This window comes from Phyllobates terribilis, unplaced genomic scaffold, assembly GCF_046119375.1.
Source record: "Phyllobates terribilis strain yellow unplaced genomic scaffold, ASM4611937v1 Scaffold_119__1_contigs__length_5224398, whole genome shotgun sequence".
Taxonomy (NCBI): domain Eukaryota; kingdom Metazoa; phylum Chordata; class Amphibia; order Anura; family Dendrobatidae; genus Phyllobates; species Phyllobates terribilis.
In genome coordinates, this window is record NW_027362879.1 from 4678318 (window position 1) to 4686186 (window position 7869).

Genomic DNA, 7869 nt, shown 5'->3' on the forward strand with positions numbered 1-7869 from the left:
ATGTTCCTGTTGACAATAGGTGTAAGGACATGACTAGCTGGATAACCGCACAATCCCTTTTAGAACCATACGGCAATCTGACTGGTATTCTTTTGTCACCACATGACCACCATATGTCTTCTCTCAGGGTGGTCCGTTTTGACCATATGACTGAGTAGTTGGTGTTGTGGGAAACATTGATTAGTTCTCTACAAAAGTCGTCCTGGAGTTCGTCATGTCCGTTCCCATGAAGACTGAAACAAGTATAGTTACCAGGATAAGCAATCACCTGTTGTTGGATATCTGTTTTTTTTAAGTGGGGGAAATAAAAGTGATAATGTTTTGCATTTTCTTTCCTTATCTGAGGGGACAGGAAGTTTTCCATATAGTTTAATTATGTACTGTAACCCTTCTGGGTCCTCCTGATCATGTAGGGGAAAAGGGACAGTACCTAGCTGTGGTCTGGCTGTTGCTCAAGCTACACAGTTTAGTTTGTTAAGGCTTTTTGCAGTATATCTAAGCAATTCTAACCATTCATTTTTCTCCTCATAGATTGTCTCTAGAGCTAGTTTATCTTCATAGTTTAAGTTAGTGAACCCAACTGTGGGACCCATGGACTCCATTATGGTTCTTTCTGACATACTTTCCTTGTGGCGTGTTTTGGTATTATTCTGAACTTCTATGTAGAAATGTCCTATTGGGTCTGTTCCTGATGCATCAGATCCAATACCATATAACCTTTGGTCTCTCATCTTAGGTTTTTTTAAGATTAATACTAATTTTGCTACAATCATCCTTTTTTGTGCAACGGGAAGTTTATTTTTTCCTAATGAGGAACCTGGATTTCAAATCTGTGTGGCCATAAATTTTATACCCATAGTCTTGGTTGTCCATCCAGCAAGGGACCAACTAGTAAACATTCGGACTCCCCTGTTATTTTGGTTTATAATACAAACATATTTTTCTGACCCAGTTAGTTTGGCAGCTTGTTCTCCATCTTCACGTCCTTTATATAACAGGCAGAAGTCCATCAAAAAGGTGACCGTCTGACCTACTTCAAAATTGAGATTTAAATTATTAAATCCAAAACCTCTCCAACCCTCTGGACTTTCCCACCCTGCTGGATCTATTACCTTCCAATTTCCCATAACCATGTGTAGGATTCCCAAAATAACTGTCCCTAGTACATCTTTTTTTTCTTCTACTGCCTACCCTGTCTCCGTCCACCGGGAAAAGGGAAGTGGGTGTCTTCACCGGTTTGAGATGAATTCTCCCTTTTGGAGAACACCCCTTTGTAGCCGGGTTTATGCTTCAGGAGACTGGGTTTGTTCCCTGCCTAACTTTCCCTAGACTTCCTTCAACCCTTTTAATAGTGGGACAGATGTATCCGTGATGTACATTCAGCAATTTTGACAGCAGTGGGAGTGGTCAATAGGACTTGGTAAGGACCTTCCCACTTAGGCTGGTGCCAGTGTTTCTTCTTTATCACCTTCACAAGGACCCAGTCAGCACGTTTCACAACCTCAGGTTTCGGTAGCAGTTCTCCTGAGAAAAAATTAGGGGTAGAGACTTATTTGAGTGTTGTTAATCTTAGCCAATTATTCTGCTAATGTACAGTCTGATTCCACATCTATTCTCTTGAAGGGTTTTCGCTGAGGTAACAGAAAGTAAGGTAACCAAATGTGTTGGAATAGGTGTAGGATCGGAGCAAAACCTTCAGTACAGTCAACATTGTCCCACCTGAGTGTATCATGACATGGGGTCTATTTATCCGGAAACAGAGAGACAACTTAACCCAGAGTTAGGTGATTTGGGTTCCAGTATCATCTCTATGCTGACGACACCCAATTATACACTTCTTCGCCTGACATCACCCCTACCCTAATACAAAATACCAAGGATTGTTTGTCTGCTGTGTCTAACATAATGTCCTCCCTCTATCTTAAACTGAATCTCTCCAAAACTGAACTTCTGGTGTTTTCCCCCTCTACTAACCTAACTCTACCTAACATTGAAATTACCTTGGAGGGTTCAACCATAACTCTCAAGCAGCACGCCCGCTGACTTAGGGTCATATTCGACACTAACCTCTCCTTTACTCCCTATATCCGATCACTCACTCACTCTTGTCACCTGCATCTTAAAAACATCTCCAGAATCCTATCTTTTCTCACTTTTGAAACTGTTAAAACTCTTATTGTCGCTCTTATTCACTTTCGTCTGGACTACTGCAACTCTCTTCTGATCGGTCTCCCTCTTACCAAAATTTTCCCTCTCCAATCTGTCCTGAATGCGGCAACCAGGGTCGTATTTCTGTCCAGCCGCTTCACTGATGCCTCCACCTTGTGCCAGTCATTACACTGGTTACCCATTCGCTACAGGGTCCACTATAAACTCATTGCTCTCACCCACAAAGCTCTCCACAGTTCTGCACCACCTTATATCAACTCTCTCATCTCAGTTTATCGTCCTACACGTGCTCTCCGTTCCACAAATGACCTAAGACTAACATCCCCCATAATCCGAACCTCGCACCTCCGTCTCCAAGACTTCTCTCGTGCTGCGCCAGTTCTCTGGAATGCTCTACCCCAGACGATCCGATTGATGCCTAGCCCTGATGTCTTCAAGCGCGCCTTAAAATGTGACTCCGCAGCTCCAGGCGTCGGGCACAGCCACCACCGACCTTGCGACCAGGGGACCGCAGAGAGTATCCGACCCATGCCCGGCATACTGGAGGGTCTAGGCCCTGCGCTCCGGTGCCTATCACACATATAGCCAACAACTATAAAAATCAATATCTATCATGAACACTGACATACAGACACTCAGCCAATATTATATAATAACTTGTGAAATGAGTCAATCAGGCATCTTAAGAGATTTGGTATAAGATATAACATGCCAGGTGACAATAACACTCAGGTGTATTCTACTTCAACCCTTACGACAGACAATGTTTCCAATAATGGACAAGAAAGCAGGTGAGACAAAACTTTGAGTAGTTAGTAAAGTCGCATGCTGTAAATACTTTATGATCTTTACCATCTCTCCTGTGCTATGGCTCAATACTGCAGCATATCTAAAGAGGTTACTGGGCAATATATATTTGTTTTCTGCAGATACGTATATGCCATCTTTGAAGATAGCACCTTTTATTACCCATGTAGTTTGTTCAGATTTTGGGGATGCTTGTTGCATCTCTTTGAGGCTTTGTAGGTCAATAAGACTAGTCTCATGTAATGTCAGTATGTTGCGGTGGCTGCTTGTGCTGATAGGTGTTTCGGAGTGCTTTGGCCATCAGGACTTTATCCTGAGTTACTACTGCATATTCTGTGGCATTTGTGCCATCTGGGTTATTTTTTGTCTGTCAGGGCATTCTCGAAGAAAATGCCCAATCTTCCTGCAATGCCAACAAGATGTTTTGTCGCCCACTCCCCTACCTCTTCCTCTACCTCTCCCCTACCTCTGTAACCCTGTTCTTCATTCAAGTCTTTCTGTGTGAGGACAATATCACACCCATCCTGTATTACTAACACCAGTCCCTTTTTATCCTTCTTTTTGTCTTTATAATATTTTTCTGCATGTCTGCCATTTTCTCTCTTTCAGGCTTCACACAACCATATATTTGCACTTGTAAGTCCAGACTTTTTGAATTTCTCACTGCACTTTCCTATTTCTTCCACCAAATTTTCACATTTCATCAAACTAAGTTTATCATCAAATCCAAACCTTTTCTCCCATCTGTCCCCATACTTTGCACATTCTGGGTGTATTTTATGGATATACTTCACATCGCCTTCCAGTGGTCCATTCTTTTGATAACACCATAGACATTCACATTCATGACCCTTACCTGAGACATCTCCCATGTTTAGAGTAAAACCCTTTGTAAGGACGTCTAATTTGACTATGGCCGTACATTGTTCAGGCTGATCTATATTAAGAGGACTATTATCTTTTGGATAATATATATCTTCCTTCTTCGATTTCACATATTTTCAGTTGTTTCACACTTTTTTGTTAAGTATATAATTCCACATGTGTTAATTCATAGTTTTGATGCCTTCAGTGTGAATGTACAATTTTCATAGTCATGAAAATACAGAAAAATCTTTAAATGAGAAGGTGTGTCCAAACTTTTGGTCTGTACTGTATGTGCACACGTTAAGTACTTTCTGCAGACATTTCTGCACCAAAAACGTCTTGTGGCAGGAAAAACACAACATAACATAAATTCGCACACTTTTACCGTATTTTTTACTTGCATTTCACCCCCCCATGCATCTGATGAAAATCGCTGAATGGATTGACAGGCTGCAAATATAAAACTGCTTCTAATCTGCAAGGAAAAAAGAAGCAGCGTGTGCACGAGGCCTCAGGAATCTCATTCACTTTGTTGGTAGGAGGAAATGCTGCAACAAATACTTAAATATGCCCAAACCCAAAGCTCTAATCTCTTGGGCTCCAGAGTGCAGAAGCAGTTAACCCCTTCCTGACAGGGCCAATTTCTGTTTTTGAACTTTAGTTTTTTCCCCCACTTCTTCCCACAGCCATAACTTTTTTACTTTTCTGTCCACATAGACATATGAGGGCTTGTGTTTTGGGGGACGAATTGTAATTTTGATTGACACCATTGATTTTACCACTTTGAACTGGAAAACAGGAAACAAAAATTCCAAGTTCGGTGAAATTGAGAAATACACGCAATCTGACATAGTTTCTTGGAAATTATTTTTACAGTGTACATTTTGTGGTAAAAATGACCTTGCAGTGTAATTCTGCTCATCGGTACGATTACAGCGACACCAAACAAGTCCAGTTCTTTCATTATTTTACCGGTGAAAATAAATCAGAAGTTTGAAATAAAACCATTTTTGGGTTGTCGCCATTTTTCGAGACCCGTAACGTTTCTATATTTTTATTGATACCATTTTGGAATGGATATGACATTTTGATCACTTGTTACAGCATTTTTAGGGGTATTGCAGAAAATAATGTCATTTTGGCGTTTTTGAATATTTTTCTGTTTTATGGTGTTTACGAATCGTGTTGCTTGTGGTTTTATTTTGATAGATCAAACTTTTCTGAATGCAGCGATATCTCATATGTGTATTTTTAAAAAATTTTAATATCTTTATTTTTAATGCAGGAAAATGGGGGCGATTGGAACTTTTATGTTGTTTTTTTTAAATATCTTTTACAACTTTTTAAAATAGCTTTTAACTTATAGCTTGTGCTATATACAGCGATGCCACAGTATTGCTGCAGTTAGTGAAAATCACGGTCTCCTTTGAAGCACGGCTATAGTCAGGATTTCAAGGGAGGTCCGTAATGGAGCACTGTGTTGTGCCATTACACAGTATGGAGCACTATGTGGGGCCATTATACAGTATGGAGCACTATGCGAGACCATTATTCTGTATGGAGGACTATGAGGGGCCATTATACTGTATGGAGGACTATCTGAGGCCCATTATACTGTATAGAGGACTATGTGGGGCCATTATACTGTATGGAGGACTATGTGGGGCCCATTATACTGTATGGAGGACTATGTGAGACCATTATTCTGTATGGAGCACTATGTGTGGTCCATTATACAGTATGGAGCACTATGCGAGGCCATTATACTGTATGGAAGACTATGCGAGGCCATTATACTGTATGGAGGACTATGCGGGGCCCATTATACTGTATGGAGGACTATGTGGGGCCATCATACTGTAGGAGAACTATGTGGGGCCATTATACTGTATGGAGGATTATGTGGGGCCATTATACTGTATGGAGGACTATGCGGGACCCATTATTCTGATATGGAGGGCTATTGTGGGCCCATTATTCAGTATGGAGGACTATGTGAGGCCCATTATACAGTATGAAGCACTATGTGAGACCATTATACTATATGGAGGACTATATGGGGCCATTATACTGTATGGAGGACTATGTGGTGCCATTATACTGTATGGAGGACTATGTGGAGCCCATTATACTGTATGGAGGACTATTTGAGGCCCATTATACAGTATGGAGCACTATGTGAGACCATTATACCGTATGGAGGACTATGTGTGGTCCATTATACTGTATGTAGGACTATGCGAGGCCATTATACTGTATGGAGGACTATGCAAGGCCATTATACTGTACGGAGGACTATGGAAGGCCATTATACTGTATGAAGGACCATGCGGGGCCCATTAAACTGTATGGAGGACTATGTGGGGCCATTATACTGTATGGAGGACTATGTGGGGCCATTATACTGTATGGGAGATGACGCGCCCAGGGGATTGGGGGAGGGACGACTCGGCGTCCGGGCCTTAGTTGTTGTTTGCCTGACCTTGGGGGGGGGGGGGATGTCGCGGTGGTCGACTCCCGGGCCCGTACCCGGTGGTCACTCTTTAAAAGGGAAAAAGAAGGGGGGGGGTTGTGTGGGAAAAAGGGGAATGTTCGTGACGCCACCTGTAGTTTCTGGTGAGGATCACCAGCGCTCCGGCAGTCCTCTGAGGCCGGTGTTCAGGCAGCTTAGCTGGTGCGGCTCCCCACAGGTGGAGCAGGGCCTCAGGGCAGCGTAGAGAAGAGAGAGTGAAGTAAAGCGTTGGCGGGTGCAGGGTCGCGGAGGAAAGAGCAGACAGAGACAGTAGTTGCAGTCATCCAAGTCTTTACTCACAGATTTGATCATTCAGCTCAGAGCTTCTCTCTGCTGTCACACGGCGAGCTGCGGCCGCCAGGGTGGGGCTCAGCACACTTCAGGTAGTTCAGGAGCATTTGACGGGACCCCCGCTCTATTGTGTCCCTCTCTTCTCCTACTTCTCCTTCTCTCTCCTTCTCCCCACTGAGTCCCGTACGGGTACTGCAATGTCCTTTTTGGGTAACTTGAAGCTCCCGGACCGACTGGGTGCCCTTTTTGGTGACTTGTGGTGAGAACGTGGTGTAAGGCTGGGTCCCTCTGGATAAACTCAGATTAGAGGATACAGGTGGCGACTCCGTCCATAAACCCCTGGGATCCACATAAGCCTCCAGTCTTTTCCGACAGAGACATGAAGTGCAAAGTCAGATAATCGGGGACCGGTACCCCCTCTTGCGGCAGGGTCTCTCTGGCTGGGCCAGAATGAGGTATGCAGGTGGCGACTCCGCTCCGTCCGCACCCCCTGAGATCCTTTCGCCTGTGGAGCTTGTCTCCTCTGCTCCACTACTAGGCCTTCTTAGTTGGACCCTGACCGGGGACAGAGCCAGTTATAACTCTGCCCCGACCCCCCGTCTCGAGGACTGACTAACCACTCCAGGGAACTGCGACCAAAGATCCGGTATTAAAGATGGCATCTGTTTATATATGATTCTATTAAGGTGTGTTATAAAGTGCTTCCTCCACCCTCACTCACTACTTGGTTCCCCCTTACTTTGGTTCCCCCCAACTCCTCCATTCAGACCCAGGGTTGCACTATGGTGCTTTAGATCCCAGTCCTGAACTGGAGTGGTGTAGTGTTGAGTGCGTAGCAGAGGTCTTGTGTAGTACTCCATCCTTACCTTGGAGAGGAGATACCACACCTCGGTCTGAGGTGCAGTACCCCTGTGGCGACTGAACCCTAAGGGGCGCCAAATTCCCCCCCCGGTGAAACACAGCATGTCCGCGGGCTGCAATAGAGTAAATACATGGTATATTTCAGACTTCAAAAATTTTTAAATGCTTTTGTAAACAACAGAAACAATCTTCCCATTATGGGAGGCATTTTTCTTAAACGTTGCAGATTAAATATATATTAAGACATTATATAAATATAGCAAAACAGTAGAAATTCTTGTGCAAGTGCAGGCTCAGCAGCATGAAGGACCTGTCCAAAGAAAACCCTCCACGTAGGGCCTGGAGTGCCCGCAGGGCATGGC